Source organism: Dromiciops gliroides, chromosome 3 (genome assembly GCF_019393635.1).
Source record: "Dromiciops gliroides isolate mDroGli1 chromosome 3, mDroGli1.pri, whole genome shotgun sequence".
Classification (NCBI taxonomy): domain Eukaryota; kingdom Metazoa; phylum Chordata; class Mammalia; order Microbiotheria; family Microbiotheriidae; genus Dromiciops; species Dromiciops gliroides.
This window is the reverse complement of record NC_057863.1, coordinates 625,292,857-625,309,937: the sequence shown is the minus strand read 5'-3', so window position 1 is coordinate 625,309,937 and position 17,081 is coordinate 625,292,857. Positions and strand designations below refer to the sequence as shown.

The window sequence follows — 17,081 nt, the reverse complement described above, 5'->3', positions numbered from 1 at the left end:
TATTTAATAAATGCTTACTGGATTGGATTGTCAGAAACTCACAGACTCTGGCCCCCAAAAGTCTCAACTGAAGCCTCTCCCTTTCTCGGAACGCACTGATCGTTAACTAGGTCACACTGCCTCGCTCTCAATGCTCACACAGACAAAGGGCAGTCAGCTCTCCTCTGCACTCCTCTGGGATTCCCCTTCAATCACACTCTGAAGCTCTCTCTTGGCTCCTGCTGAAGATGAAGCTTAGTAGTACCACGAGCCCTCATGAAGCAATCATTGTGTGGAGAAGGGGGGGAAGGCACCCACAGAACCATTGCACCCTGGCCTGCATGTTCCCCTTGGGCAGCTTGTGGGTGGAAAGCTCATCCAGGCCTTTGCTTGATCTACCTGAGCCTGGCTGGAGGGTGAAAGGAAGAACACTGTGTGCCTCTCACTGAAACTGCCCTGCCTCCTTCAAGAGATTTGGGGACCTGGTGGCTGGTAAACCTAAAGAAAAAATTTCCTTCTGACTGATTCTGCCCCTCCACTCACTGCCCTTCTCCCCCACTGTGTGAATGCCATGTACACATCTGCTCACAACAGGGGTTCAGGAATGCAGCTTCCCAAGCCCACGATTAATGACAGGAAGCTAATAAATCCCACCAGAGAGTACAGGACCCTCAGCCCCCCAACCTACCTGCTTCCGTGTGCTTCTGTCCTCAATTGGCAGAGAGAGAGTTGGCCCACCAGGATTTGGCAATAATGAGGAGAATCTGGAGGAAAGAGGTCTAGTGACGGTTACATAATAAATGTACAAGATTGCATCTGATCACTAGCTGTCAAGAAAATCTTGGGGGGGGGGGTGGATCAAATGAGAAAAAAAAATAAAGAGAGACAGACAGACTATGATGTTTTGTAGAAGTTTAAAACTCCAGGCTCCTAAACAAAAAGTTTAGGAAAAGGGGCCCTATTTCACCAACAATTTCCCAATGTCTATTTTATCATCATCACCCATCCTCATTATTCCTCTTCATTCAATGCAAATACACTAATGAGCTAATAGAAAGGAGCTCATCAAGTGATACGCTGCCAAGGTGCCCTAGTTTCTAATGATCACTCAACAAAGTCAATCTTTGTTAGTTAGGCATAGAACTGAATTCAATTCAATAAATAATTATTAAGAACCTATACACAGGGCGCTAGGTGGCGCAGTGGATAAAGCACCGGCCCTGGATTCAGGAATTCTTGAGTTCAAATCTGGCCTCAGACACTTGACACTTACTAGCTGTGTGACCCTGGGCAAGTCACTTAACCCCCAACTGCCCTGCAAAAAAAAAAAAAAAAGAACCTATACACAACACTATGGCTGAGGGAAGCTCCAAGAGAAATAAGACAGGGTCCCTCCCCTCAAGGAACCTACAATTGAGTCACTTCATTAATTGACCAGCTTAACCTATTAACTCTTTACTTCCATTCCCATTACTCGAATAAGCCTCTTTGCCTGGGCTCTCTCTTCCTGAATACTTCAGGAAAACCTGGCGGAGCTTGAAACCTGGGATTCTGACCATTCCTTTCTACCCAAGAGGTGGAGTCAAATCCCACCACTGAAGCTCATTCCCTAGCTGTGGATTCTGGTCGCCCCAGGGGCTAGGCTGATTGTTATCCCCAATACTAAACACTTGCATTAGTGTCAAATGATGGCCTGGTGTGTCAGGCCCCAAAGATTCAAATCCTGGTCCTGCCCCACTTGTGACCTTGGGCAAGTCAGGGTGGCTCTGCAGGCCTCAGTTTTCCCATCTGTAAATAAGGAGGTTGGAAGAGATGGGCTCCAGCCTAACCTCAATGATCCTAGAATTCTGGTCATCAGTTTTTCCTTCACAAACTGTTCTACTTTATAGATGAAAAAAAAATGTAGACATGAAGGTCAGAGAGAGGATGCCCTGCCTAGACTGTGAGTTCCCTGAAGCCAGTGAGTGCTTATATCTGTATCTCACTCCTTTTGTGCACCTAGCATCTGAGAAGGCAGCTCCTTCAATCACAGAATCCAGGCATGTTAGCACAGAACACTCCTTAAGAAACCACCTAGTCAAAACCTCTCGATTTACAGACGAGGAAACTAATGCCACAGAGCTGAGTGATCTGTCAAAGAGAGAGGCGGTGGCAGGACCAGGTGTCCTGCTCCCAGGCCATCATTTCACCAGGCCTTGAGGATTTGCTGCTGCCGCTGTCACTGCCACCGCCAGGGAGGGACAGTGAGACAGCACAGCCAGGAGTAGAGTGCAGGTACTCAGCTGGCCCGGTCATGCTCCTGGCTCTATCAACTGGCCCCCTAATGACTCCAATGCTATGCTCGTTGTTATTGTGTGTCCTCTGTTCCCTAAGGACATCAGGTGATGTCATGACTTGCACTGAATTCGATTTAAGGGAGGGAGGGCTGTGCCACAGAACTGTGCAGGGTGAAGGAAGAAAAACACCCCCAGAGGAAGCCTGTGTAAACTCACTTACAGGAAAGAAAGAGAACATACAGAATCATTGCCATAATACAAATGAACCCAGCCCTAAAAACAGCCTCATTCTGATAACATACAATGTTTCATCAGGTCCCAGGGAACAGAAAAGAAACCAGGTTTTTCCCCTTTCAGAAGAAGGATGGACCACAGGCGTGGACTGTTGTAAATGGGGTCCAATGTGATATAGGCTTCTTTCACTTATGCATTATTCTTTGCTATAGAGAAGGTTCTAAAGGGCAGAAGGGAGAACTGTAAGGGAGGGACAGTGGTACAAAGAGCAGAAAAATGAAAAGGAAAGGAAAACACCCAGGACTCTTACTCCTTGAAATTATTTGGAAGGTGAAAACTAATTAGAACCATCTATTCCTTCCATCTCCACCTATAATAGTCTCTTAATTTCTCTTAGGGATTATCCTTTTCCCTCAGTGATGATTATGCCATCAGAGCACAATAAATTATTAATAACAATATATATACAACACTTGCTACTCACCCGCCCCTTTCATAAGAAGAGTTTCAAAAAGCAGTGGAGCTCAACAACATAATGCCCCTGGGAGTTATGAAAGTAAAAAGTATTATTATTCCATGCATGGATGGAGGAAAGTGAGGCCAAGAAAGGTTGAGTCCAAGATTAGACAAGTTAAAAGACAAGAACAAAATAAATAAACTAACCCAGAGTAACTCAACCACAGCAAAATCCAGGCAACACTAAGGTACCTCCATCATCGCATCCATCTCATTTCCGTCTTGTTTTCCCTTGCTATAGGTGACTCCCAACTAAAATGCATTTTGGATGTTGCCAACGAAAGGTCCAGGATGCTGAAAGTGACTTTTACAACATGGCTCTGGAGTCAGAGGAACTGGGTTCAAATCCTCATTCCTCATCCACAGAATGAGGGAGTGAAACTACACAACCTTCAAGTTCCTTTTCCAGCTCTAAAGCTAGGATCTGCTACAAAAGTGAACTATGATCTATGACCCTAACTCACTCACTCCCCTGGCTCTCCAAAGGTAAGAGAAACAATTACTAGGAGGCCACTCATCAGGAGGCAAAGCCTAATTTTTCTGCATCACAATCTGGTCGCCTGGACCATCTAAGGGCTTCCTAAGAAGTGGAGCTTCCAGACTTGAAATGTCATGGGGGGGGGGGGGGGGGCGGCGGCTGAGTTTTCCATCTCTATCCACCCTTGACCAAAGGAAAATGTTTCTTCGTGGCAGAACTGCTTCTGCATAGGGAGGTAATCAAACAGGAAATGCTCAGGGTGACAGAGCAGCTACCTCTCTGTAGAGGACTTGACGCTGAGAGAGTCCTTCTCCCTTTCTGCCCTCTCCACTCGCACCCACCCCAGAAGTATACAGATGGAGATCAACAGCAAAACTGGAAGATCAATGGAATGTCAGAGAAAAGTGAAGAGGGTAAGTCTCTACATCATCATCCATTGACAAGCAAAGAGGAGGAGACAGCTGGGTCTTAGTGTTTCACGGGCCTTGGTGCAGGGGCCAAGCAAAAGCTGAAAACTTAGTGGTGGTAAGAAAGCAAACCACAATGAGCTTGCAGACGCCAAATGCGTTCTTCATTGGCCTCTCTACCTCTAGCAAACCTTACTAAAAGCTCCCACATCTCCCGGCCCAGATCCCAAGAGAGAGCTAGCTGGTCTGCCAATGAGTTGTGATTAGCACAAGGCAGAGCAGAAAAGACCCTGGTCACCGGGTGGTCTTGAGTAGCTTTCTTGGGCCAAAGATGGCTCCCTCCACCCACTCTTTTAATACCTCCTAACTGGGCCTTATTCATCTGCTGGTAAAATAGGTAGGGAAGAGGTGGTCTTAGTTATTCTTTCAGTTTCATACTGGGTAATAGTTCATTCCCACTCAAATGTTTCCACCCACCATCTCATGACCTGACCATGAGAACACTTCCTAGCTCACTCTGTCCAGCTCCATTCTCAAATATTCTCAAAGCGCTTATCCCACTGCCAGATTAGCCTTCCAAGAGAAGGGCGCTATAAGTGAAGAGGCCCAGGAAAAGACGCCATCACAAGATACAAGCTCCGATCCCACCAGAAACGTGTTTAAAATACTGGAGGAATCGCAGTGTTGAGGATGGAGCGACAAAGCTGGAGTCAGGAAGACCTAGACTCAAATCCTGATGCTGTGTAGCCCTGAGCAAGTCACAATCCCTTTGGACCTCAGCATTCTCACCTGTCCTCTAAGGCCCCTTCTAGTTTTATCTTAGGATTCTGCGGTCACGAGTTCCACCAAAACCACTTAAAACCTCTCCTGTCTCAGAGACAAAACCGAGGTTACAATGGCTAGTGCCCCAGAGCCTCCTTCTTTCCTCAGTGAGGCTCTCTTCCCCAAAGGGTGTCTTCATTGACTGTTCTGCCCACTCCGATAGACCCCTAACCCTTACTTCCTGTGGAGGGGCCTTTTCTTAAGGACCACTGACTGCACATCGAAAATGCAGTCCCAGGGGACGTGGGCATGAATCTGGCCCTGTCCTGGTCTTCCTGTATGACCCTGGGCAAGTTAGCTCAGACCTGGAGGGCTGCTGAGATGACCTCAAATGATTCCCATTCAAAAGTCTCTGGGCTAGGGGGCAGCTAGGTGACACAGTGGATAGAGCACCAGCCAGGGATTCAGGAGGACCTGAGTTCAAATCTGGCCTCAGACACTTGACATATATACTAGCTGTGTGACCCTGGGCAGGGCACTTGACTCTCACTGCCCTGCAAATAAAAAGTCTCTGGGCTAGACACACCAAGAACAATTTGCACCATTCATGACTCAGGGACCTCAGAGCTGGAAGGGATTTCAGGGGTCATGCATTCTAATCCATACCTAAGCAGGATCCCATTTGCAACATCCCTGAAAAGGGAGCCATTGAGCTGCTGCTGGAAGGTCTCCAGGGACAGGAACTCGGTGTTACTTGAGGCAATGAGTTCCACTTTGGGATCTCTCTAGTTGTTAGGAAGTTTGTTCTTGACATGGAGGTGAAATCTGCCTCCCTGACTCCTTGGGACCCCCATTCCCAGCTCACTGCTGCCCAAGCAGAACAAAGCCTGGGAACTTCAAATTCAGATGCAGGATCACAGACAGATCAAATGTCATCAATCCAAACCTGTCATTTTACACCAGAGGAAACTGAGGCCCGGGAAGGCTAAAGTGCCTTGTGCAAGGTCACACAGGCAGTAGCAGAGGCAGGTCCTGACTCCAGAGCCAGTACGCTTTTCATTGAGCCCTCCTGCCTGCCTCATGCATTAAGAACCTACTATGTGCAGAGCACTGCTCTGCGTCAAACATGGCTGATTTCATTGGCTGCTTTATAGCACAAAAGGTCAATATGACTGAGGCTTTAAATGCCAGGCGCTGGAACCCAAAAAGCTAACAAAGGGAACTAGGCCTGAGCAGCCAGCAGGCAGGCAGGCCTGCCCAAGCCCCATGGGCCAGGGGCCCCTCAAAAGGGGCTCTTCCCCTACCTCCATTTTTCTAGTGGGAGACTGCAGGCACACGCCCCATCCATGCCTCAGGAAGGACACCAGCTAAAGTAATTAACACCCAAGAGGCACCGGGAACTTCAGATGGGAGGTGCTGCCTCCCAGCTCAGGGCTAATAACGCTTCTCATTTGCTGCCAGGGAGGGGAGTCCCCAAACCGCCCGCTGGAGAGCCAAGTTGGCAGCCTCGCACTAAGCAGCAGGCACTGCTCAGACAAGTTCGGTCTAAGCTAGACAGGGAGAACCGGAGGGGAGGAAGCAAGGCCCAACACAGCTCCAGCTCCCAGACCTCCACAGGCCTCTGGCCTTTACTAGGTCCAAGGAGAAAGACAGTAAGGAGCTAGTGGGGAACCAGCTGGAGAGGTGAATTTTGCTGTCACCTCGAGCCAGGCAGGTGAAGAGCCTGCCTTAAACGGGCCCCTCTCCTGGGAGACTGAAGTTGGGTGACAGAAGAGATGCATGAAGGGATTTATCAAAAGCCAACGTGGGAGACTGGGGGGGTGGGGCTGGGAAGGCAGGGAGACAGGCAGAAGGCAGGAAGGTGAACCAGGGTTATTTTTAGGAGTTACAAAGAGTTTGGGGAGGGGAGAAAGGGTAGCAGGGGAACCAGGTGCAAATGAACAGAGATGGGTGTCAAGAGAGCAGGGAGCCTGGACACTGTGCTGGGGTGGATGGGGTCAGGGAGTCCAGTGGGAGAGAAGAGTGCTGGCAGAAAAGCCACCCTGGGTCTCTGTGTGACCTCTCTGGGCTGCAGGGCTGGCTACTGCAGGGATGCTCACTGTGGGGGTGGCCAGGAGGGGGGAGGGGTCCAGGCTGAATAGGGGAATGTGATGGGCCTCAGGGACAGTTGCCTCTAGGCACCAGGAGAGGGAAGGGTTGAGATGAGGACAAGGGGATCCTAGCCAGGCCCAGGGTCAGAAGTGTGTAGAGTATTATTAAGCAGGGGTGATCAGAGAGCTGAAAAGGGAGAATGCTGGGGGTGGGAAGGGTTAGGACCGAAGCTGACTCAGTGGAAGAGGTTGGGGTCAAATGGGACTGGATGTGACTGCGGTGGGGCACTTATGTGTGTGCTAGGAGTAGGGACAGAAGGGTACTCAGGGAACCTAGAGAACTGGTCCAAAGTCCTGGGGGTCAGTGAGTAGGGAGAGAAGTCTGTCCAGGTCAGCCCCAAGGTATGCTAGAGGGGGGAGGGAGAGGGCACAGAGACTCCTGATGGGGGATGGGGTTGAAAGAAGGGAAAAGTAGGGGAGACTTCTATCTGAACACCTCAGGCTGGTATGTGTATCGAGTGAGGGTGCAGAGGACTTGGTGGGGAGCGGTACAGTGAGGGTGCAAAGGGACAAATCTGTTCTGCTAAGTGGGAGACAATGGAAGTCTGTATTTTTTCTGGGGTGGAGGAGCAGATTCAGGTGATCTGGGGGCTACTAGGGGTAGACAGGGACTCAGGAAGATGAGAGTGGAGACCTTGGCTGCAGACTCTGGGGTCAGAAGGGACATTGAAGGGAAGGACACAAGTCTGTCCAGGCTAAGCCAGGATGAGTGGATGGATGAAGAACAGGGAGAGAGGCAGTGGCTAAGGGTGCCCCTTTGAGGTCTGGCCAAGGGGAGGAGGGGCAGGGGCAGACAAGGGGGCATTGGAGTTCCTAGGATGGCTTGGTGGGGAAGTCTGGGGAAAAGTGACTCTGTCTGTCAAAGCCAGATGGGGGGGGGGGGGGGCCCAGAATTCCAGGCTGGGAGAAAAGTGGCCTGTCTGCCTGGCCAGGTCAGGATGGGGGTGTGCAGAAAGGGGAGGCGGTCCTGGAGCACCGGGCTAGGGGAGGAAGGAGCCTGCCTGGCCCAGCCTGTTCAGAATGGGTTGGGGGGTAGCCCCTGGAAGCCTGGGCTTGGGGAGGAGGGTCCCTGTTTGCCCCAGTCGGTCAGAGTGGGGGTGTGAAGGGGGAGGGGCCAGAGGCTATAGAAGGAGGGGGCCTCGTTAGATCTGGGTGTGTGTAGGAGGGTGGGTGAAGGTATGGGACAGAGGTTGGAGTGGGGACCTGGTGAGGATGGAGGTGTGCAGTGAGAGACTGGGGAGGAGGGGCCCCTGTCAGATTGGGGGTGTGGACGGGGAGGGGGAGGGGACAGAAGCTACGGGAGGAAGGTACCTCAGATTCGGGGTGTGCACGGTGTGGGGGAGGGGAGGGAAGGACAGAGGCTGGGGGTGTGCACACGGGGTGGAGGGGGCAGAGCCTGGGGAAGAGGGGGGCTGGTCAGGCTGGGGGTGTGCAGGGGGGAGGGGATAAGGCGCCCATCAGTGCAGCCGGCTCTCGTTTGGCTCCGGCCGGGGGGCGGGGGAGGGGGGGGTCGCCTCCTCGCCGCCCCTCCCCGGGAGACAAAGAGCCGGCGGCTCCCCACCGGGCCCGGCCGCCCGCCCAGCGCGCGCCGCTTACCTGGGCCAGCCCCGGGGCCGGAGCGCGGGGCTGCGGGCCCAGCTTGCTCCGGGGCACGCTCTGGCTCGGCTCGCTCGGCTCGGCGGCAGCGGCGGTGGTGGCGGCAGCGGCGGCAGCGGGAGCAGCAGGAGCAGCAGCAGCCGGGCCGCCTCCGCCTCAGCGTAGCCTCCGCCTCCCGCTCCGTGAGTCACCGCGGCGGGGAGGGCGCGAGGGAGGCGCCAGGCCGCCGGGGGTGGGACCGGACCAAGGGCGGCCTCGGCCCCGCACAGGCCGCGGCGCGGGTGGCTGCAGCGGCGGCGGCGGCGGCGGCGGCAACGCCCGCCTGTGGAGAGGAGGGCGCGCCGGCCGAGGGGAGGGACCAGGAGGCTTCAGAGGCGGGGATTGGACAGCCTCGAGGGGCGGGGCCGCGAAGAGAACCGGAGCTTCCACCGGAGGGGGAGGAACCTGAACGGGAAAGAGGCGGGGCCGCAGAGGGAGGGGGGGGGGGGGAGACGTCTGCAGCTGGGAGGGCGGGGCCAGGATGGGGGAAAGGGGCGGGGACTAGGAGGGAGCAGGCGCTTTCTCCAGTAGGGGGAGTGGCCTGAGACTCGGGGGTGGGGTCTGGACGGGGATAGGGCGGGGCATAGCGGAGAGCTTGGTGGAGGTTGGGGAAGTGGCCGGGAGTACCCTGGGGAGGCACCAAGTGGGCGGGGATGGGGGCGTGTCAGGGGCAGGTCCGGAGAAGGAGTTTCTGGGGATGGAGCCTGCTGATCACCACGGGTCCTGGGGCCACTGTGATCCCGTAAAACTAATGTCCTCTCCTACGCACAGAATTATATTTCAAAGCAGGAGAAAGCCAAACCAGGAAGGGCCCAGAAAGCCAGTTTGAACTTGTTCGACTAGTCCTGGAGCTGGGGGAGAGAGAAGGGGGAGGAGAGAATAGCTCAAGTCAAGTCAGAAGCATTTATTAAGCTCGTACTGTATACCAGGCAATAGCTGAAGATTCAAAGAAAGGCAAAAGACAGTCCCTGCCCCGAAGGAGCTCACAAACTAATGGGAGAGACCACATGCAAACAGCTATGTACAAGCAAGCTGTCTACAGGATAAATTGGGAGTAATAGCTATGATGGATGTAGAATTGGGAGCTGGGGAGACAAACGGGAAAGCTGGGGCGAATTTAACAGGATGAAGTTTAGTAGGGATAAATGGGTCCAAAGATTCCACTGCAAGAGCATACAGGAGGTGGAGTGGAAACGTGATTAGACATCAGTTCCCGTGAAAAAGACCTTGCAGCCAAAAGATCTAATGCCAATAAAGGTTGCATTAACAGAAGCACGGGGCTGATTGTACTCATTGACAGACAGCTTTCCAGCCTCCACATCTGGAGTGCATTTTAGAAAGAACATTGACAAGCTAGAGGGAGAACAAGATGAACAAGATGGGAAAGGGACTGGAAAGCATGCCACACTAGCATTAGGAACTGGGGGTGGGTGGCAGTAATAATAATAACCCATAACAATAACAGGAAAGGCAGTGTGGTTTAGTGGAGAGAAGGCTGGTCTTGGATTCAGGAAGTCCTGGATTCAAGTCCTACCTTTGTTACTTGCTAAGTATGTGAACCTTGGCAAGTCCCTACCTCTTGGTGCCCTCAGAAAAATCTTTGACCATAAGTTTCAGAGAAGGTGTTAATCAGGATGGGTAGAGAGGAAACTCCCTATACTGATGAACTCACCAGTCTGGTAAAAACAAACAAAACTCTGACATTTATCTATCACAGGGGTTCTTAATCTGTTGTTGTTCATTGGTGTCTGATTCTTTGTGACCCCATTTGGGGTTTTCTTGGCAGAGATACTGGATTGGTTTCCCATTGCCTTCTCCAGCTCATTTGACAGGAGAGGAAACTGAGGCAAATGGGGATAACAGACTTGCCTAGGATAGCACAGCTAGTAAATGTCTGAGACTGTATTTGAACTCAGTATGATTTGAACTCAAGATGAGTCTCCCTGACTCCAGGCCTGGCATTCTATTTACTGTGCCATCTAGAGGCAGCAACAAGAACAACAACCACCTCTCATTGAAAATTAGCATTTCCCTCGATTATAAATTAAAAAATATATATATTAACCTGAGAAGGGGACTGTATTCACCAGAGAGCCAGAGTCACACACACACACACACACACACACACACACACACACAAGATTAAGGACTTCTGATCAATCAGTTGCCTGAAAGTGTGTATCTCATAAGAGCCTCACACTAATCCAGAGAAGTAATTGCTACAAGGGGAGACTGGGCTATATGGGGAGAACTAGCAGCTCTGGTGAGAGGACTTGCTGGTCCTTTTCAGGGCTGCTCATCCACCTTAGTTTTTCATCTGTTATCCAGCTCTCACCAATTTCTCCAAGAAGCTGTAGCTTGTGCATCAGCCCTGGTAGTTGTTGCTTGTCCTTCATTCTCAAAGAGGACCACAACACTAGAGTACTTTCACGACTTGCAGTACTATCACGACTTGCAGTGATTTAGATTTAAGAAAGGGAGGGCTGTGCAAGGTCACCAACCTCACTCTCTCCTCCAGAGTCATCTGGGTCCAGTGGCAAGATATATATATAGATAGATAGATAGATAGATAGATAGATAGATAGATAGATAGATAGATAGATAGATAGATAGATATAGATATAGATATAGATATCAGGACAACTGGAGATGGCCCCAGATGTTTGAGGTAATTGGGGTTAAGTGACTTGCCCAAGGTCACACAGCTAGTAAGTATCTGGTGAAATCTTCCTAGCAGACTGCTGCATCGGGTTGAAGGTAACAGGCAAGTCCCAAACCCATTGATGAGTTAGGTAAATGCCTACCCAAAGCATGTGAAGACTTTCCCTGGTGGAATGAAGAGATGAGAGTAATTTGTTCAAACAGTCATGAAGACAGCAGAAGCAGACACTGTGAAGCACTTAGAACTTGGTCAGACATGGAAGACACCAAGGTCACCCACTGCACCCCAGGCCTTTGTCCTGACTTTTGTCCTGCCTTTGCACTTTGATGGCTCAGAAAGAGAGATAGAGGCCGATGACTTTGTGCAACTCTGTCTCACTTAAATCCAGTTCACACGCAAGTCAAGATGTCACCCTGTGACATCATTGGTGCTCTTCCAAAATGAAGGATAAACAACTTGACAAGAAGAAATTGAGGTTAAGTGACTTTGCCCTGGTTTTTCAAATAATATGTATCACAGAAAGGTTTAGAACCCAAGAATCTGACAGGTACAGCCTTCTGTCCACTACCACATGCTGCTAAGTAACATACAAGTTTTCTTGACATGTATCATGGGCTGGCATGCAAAAGTGGGATTAGAATTGTTCCATTTGACTGAATAGAGAAGCAACAGGACTCATGGAGAGGAAGGGAAGTGTTATAGAGAGATAAACTTTGGCTCTTTTTAACAATAAGGCCTATCCAACAGTGAAATAGACCGGCAGAGTAAGTGCAGTCTCCCAATGCAGAAAGTGTCCAAGGGTATGGCCAATGACCACCTTTGGGGTATGTCATAGCTGGGATTTCAGCTCTAGGACCTAGACTGCGAAAATCCAAGGGCCTCTTTGGCTCTCGGATTCACTGACCCATAAATCCAGAATGGACAATTCCAAAGCATTCAGAGATGTGACCTACTTCTCATCAGAATAGTCTGCCTTCCAAGTATTCATGTTAATATTATTGTTCACGTCTCTGAATTCATAACTGTTTCCTATGGAGCAATTAGACCATCAAATGTGCAGGAGGTCTTAGCGTGGATTCTGTGAAGCTGTTTCTCTTTAAAAAAAAAAAAGTTTTGGGGGTGGCTAGGTGGTGCAGTGGATAAAGCACCGGCCCTGGATTCAGGAGGACCTGAGTTCAAATCCGGCCTCAGACATTTGACACTTACTAGCTGTGTGACCCTGGCAAGTCACTTAACCCCCATTGCCCTGCAAAAAAAAAAAAAAGTTTTTTGATAACTATTTCAATATGATTGGTTCCCTTTACAATCCTATGTATTTTATGTTATGCATTTAAAAAGTACTATCCTGAGAAGAGGTCTATAGGCTTAACCAGACTGCCAGAGGCATCCATGACACCCAAAAATGCAAAAAAAGGAAATTGTTTCAAATAAGATTCTCAGTTCTGACCTGGATGAGTGCTGAACTTTTTTATTTCTCAGCCTAATGGATGGAAATGTCTGGGGCAATCCTACCCCTAATGGATTGGAGTGTCTGGAGAAATTCATTTCCAACTGTGTCTTTTAGAAATGAAGAATAAGGGGGCAGCTAGGTTAGAACAACCAGCCCTGGGGTCAGGAGGCCCCAAGTTCAAATCCAGCCTCAGACACTTATTAGTTGTGTGACCCTGGGCAAGTCACTTAACTCTGATTGCCTCCCCTCCCCCCCCCCCAAAAAAGAAAGAAATTAAGGCTAAGACTTAACAAGTATTATGTTGCTGGGATAAGGGGCAATGGAAAGAGAATAATAGTATGGAGGCAAAAGACCTTGGTTTGAATCCTAGCTCTCCTGCTATGGGTGTGACCACAGGCAAGTCACTTAAACCTCTCTGGGTCCCAGTTTTCCTTATTTGTGAAATGAGGAACTTGGGTTTCATGCACAATCTCTAAGAGCCATTTTCTTTTCTTTTTTTTTTTCCTGTTTTTTTTTCTAATACCCATTTTCAACTTTAAACTCTTCTGATCCAGTGGCAGGGGGCAGCAAGAAATGCTTCCTAGTAAAAAATGTAATCCTAGTATTTCTCCAGTGGCTAAAGGTTAAGTGGGAGAGATTTTTTCAGATATGTATGGGAGCATTCAAGACCATGGGAAAATGCTGGATACCTCAGAACATCATTAAGCCCAGAAATCTGTGTGCCATAGGCAAAATTTGAATTGATCACCCTGATCACCAGAAGCTTTGAATAATCTTCACAGTAACACTTGGGACTAATCACTAACTAAATACAGACCACTGAGGGGAGAATTTCCTAGCATTACAAATGTGTTTATAAGATTTTATATTTTTAAATGTTCCTTGATCCTTTCCCTTTGTCTTCCAGGTCCAGAAAGGTCAGGACTGAAGGGTGGTAACTATTGAATGTTCCCTGGGCTTACAGGTTTGGGGTTTTATTCAGTAAAAATTGCCCTGTAGGGGGCAGCTAGGTGGCTCAGTGGATAAAGCACCAGCCCTGGATTCAGGAGGACCTGAGTTCCAATCTGACCTCAGACACTTGACACTTACTAGCTGTGTGACCCTGGGCAAGTCACTTAATCCTCATTGCCCCACCAAAAAAAAAAAAAAAGCCCTGCAGTGAACTCGGGACTCAGTGGCTTCTTGCTGGCTTCAAGGCAATAATTGCTTGCAGAGGACCCAGTTATTTTTGTTGTTAAAGCTAAACAGTTTGGGGGGGCGAGGTCTCAGCTTCCTTATATTTTTGTGTTTCTTTGTTTTTGCAGGGCAATGGGGGTTAAGTGACTTGCCCAGGGTCACACAGCTAGTAAGTGTCAAGGGTCTGAGGTCGGATTTGAACTCAGGTCCTCCTGAATCCAGGGCCGGTGCTCTATCCACTGTGCCACCTAACTGCCCCTTCATTATATTTTTTAAACCAACAACAAGACAGAATTGGACTTAGATGATAGATGTTCAAACTCTTAACAACTTGTGACTCTTAGGGTCTTGGGTCCTCTCTAGACTTTTCATGCCTACTCCTTTTCCTCCAAGTAGGAGAAGGAGGGATATCTCTAGGTATGGTCAGAATATCATAGAATTCTAGAACTAGAGCTGCAGAGATTTCAGGGTCATCTGGTCCAACCCCCCCCATTTTACAGATGTGGAAACTGAGGCCTAGAAAGGTTAAGTGACTTGCTGAAGGTCACATAGGTATTCACCATGAGGGGCAGGAGATAAATGAAGGCCATACAGCTCCAGAACTTAATTTCTACATTTTAACTTAATCATAGCACTTAGCTTGGCAGCCAAATTCAATGTTCTTTATACCTGTCATCTCTTTCCCCCTCCTTTTGCCACCTCAGCTAGGTGGTGAATTGGGTGGAGCACCGGGCTTGGGGTCAGGAAGACCTGCATTCAAATTTAGCCTCAGATACTTCCTAATGGTGTAACTTGGACAAATCACTTAACCTCTGTCTGCTTCATTTTCCTCATCTGTAAAATGCGGATAATAATGGTACCTACTCCCCAGGGCTGCTGGTAGGCTCAAATGAAATAATATTTGTAAAGCAATTAACAGTGTCTGCCACATAGTAGTCACTTAATCAAGCACTATTTATTAAGCACCTACTATGTGCCAGGCACTGTGCTAAACTTTGGCGATACAAAGACAGAAGACAATCCCTGCTCCCAAAGAGCTTACAATCTAATGGGGGAGACAACATGCAAACAAGGCTTGTTTCCTTTCCTTACCTAACCTTCCTACCCTTCTTTTTCCCTTGAAATGGGGGAGCAAAAGAGAGAATAAGGGAGGGGACACTTGGTACTGTAACTCCATTATCTTCCATACAGTAATAGGCATCTCACTGGGAGCTTATCACTGATTTTAATAATTACATCTGTAATTGGGAGCTTTCTTCTTCAGGGTTAGAATGTATTTTGCTCGAAATATGTTTAATGTGATTGTACATCTATAACCTATATCAGATTGCTTTCTGTCTTGGGGAGGGGGGAGGGAAGAAAGGGAGGGAGAAAAACTTGAAACTAGAAATCTTAGCAAACAAATGTTGAAAACTATCTTTATATATAATGGGAAAATAATAAAATACTTTTATGATTAAAAAAAAAAAGAATGTAGTTTCCTCTTTAGGAATCCCAGAGACTAAAGAGAGGAAACCCACACCAACAAATTTATAATGCAGAAGATCAGTTTAATACATTCCATTTATACAAATCAATGAAGAAAATTAGACGTGGGTTTGATTGCTTAATAAAATGCTGGTGACCTTCAAGCCCCTCAGTCAGACAATCTAAGAGAAGAAGCTCCTGGATTTCCATCTGCTAATGTCTCTCCCACATTTTACCTCAGATTTACTTTGCATTAACATTGTATATAAAATAGAAGGACCTCGAGAGTAGGAATGGTTTCTTTATGTCTTCGTATGCCCAGCTCTGTGGCCTGGTACTCAGTTGGCGCTTAATAAATGCTTGCTGAACTGACTCTGTACCTCATACTCCCAGAATGAAGCTCCCCAGCTCTCCAAGGTGTCCCTGTTAATGCACCGGCCCCAGGCATTCCAAGCACAGTACACTTTAACAATCCCTCCCAGAGACGACTCCCTTTGTTATCCAAACCAGAAGAGGGACTGGCTGCACTTAGTAGAACCTTGGGCCAAATAAGAGAGGAAGGTGCTAATAATGCCGACTGGTTTGAATGCTATTTTGGAGGCCGGGAGGGCCTTGTGTGGGCAGCGTGACCTTTTAGCTCTTACTGTGTAAAGAGTCCCCTTCTCTGCCCTTAAAGGGCAGGCAGGCACAGAGCAGCCAGAGAGCCCGATTTGGGATCAGGAGAGAAGGTACAAGAATCTGTGCTGAGTATAGGCCTGGAATTACACTAATTAAGATGTAACAAGCATTTAATTTAAAACATTAAGAACTAGCCAGGGAGCTAGAAAACTTTTCTTTGACACAGTATACACATTCGTCATCTTGTTTCCCTTTTGCATCACTCTGACTGCCTCCTTTCTCCAAGGACCGGTACTGATGAGGAGAGGTAAGCTGCTAACAAATTAATAAAGCTTTGGAAGCACAGCATTCTCCTGGCCTTTGCCTTGGCAAATAATTTTCACCTGATTTTACTTTGGAGATGACAAAGAATTATTAAACACAGTGATGAAAGCATTTTGTAGATCAGTGAATATACATATTTTGTGTCATGAACGGAATAGGTGCGGCTGTGAACATCTGGCTCTCTGCCCACAAGGCTCGGAGTGTTGGTATCTGCAGCCTCTGATGACTGGTACCTCCCTACGTCACAGAACCCTTCTTGTACTGCACTGGGGCCTGGGAACAGGATCAAGAAATATTTATTCATTATTTTGGCTGAGTGTTTTGATAGAATAAAATTTCTCGTGAATGTTGTTTAGTCTGCACTGCCTAAAACATTCTGCCTACCCAGTAAAAGCAAGTCATACCTAAAACCTCAGATTAAAGTCAAATACTCAGAGTAGCAGCTATCAAAGGCACTAAGAACCCTGAATTCCTTCTTCCCTGGTCTTCAAATGAAATGAGAACAAGAAATTTACTGGCCGGTCAGAAACTGCTTGGGCAGCTAGGTGATGCAGTGGATAAAGTGCCTGTCAGACCTGGAGTCAGGAAGATCTGAATTCAAATCCAGCCTCAGACACTTACTAGCTGTGTGACCCTGGGCAAGTCACTTCACCTCAGTTTGCATCAGTTTCTCATTTCTAAAATGAGCTGGAGAAGAAGGAAATGAGCAATGATCCTAGTATCTTTGTCAAGAAAACCCCAAATGGGGTCAACCAAGAGTTGGACAGGACTGATCCATGAGAAAAACAGCAACTACTAATAAAAGGAGTCTTTTCTACTCACCCAGAAAATGTGTCCTTGTTTTCTCTAAAGATGATGTCAATAATCTTGCTAACAGTATATAATAGCATATAAACTTCTTGAGGACAGGGACCTATTTAATTTTGTCTTTGTCTCCCCGGCACCTG

The 17,081-nt window shown here is 48.4% G+C and overlaps 1 protein-coding gene across 2 annotated transcripts in view; it reads right to left on the bottom strand.

The window, feature by feature from the left end:
- CTNNBIP1 (catenin beta interacting protein 1) overlaps window positions 1-8,668 on the bottom strand; it is a 58,715-nt gene extending 50,047 nt beyond the window's left edge. Inside the window, exon 1 of one of the 2 annotated variants that reach the window (XM_043995147.1) lies at window positions 8,399-8,668. The gene's annotated coding sequence lies outside the window, so the exon portion shown is untranslated. Of the gene's footprint in view, window positions 1-667; window positions 696-8,398 lie in introns of those variants that run through there. The other variant, XM_043995146.1, reaches the window with a different exon arrangement.
- Window positions 8,669-17,081: the final 8,413 nt, after the last annotated feature.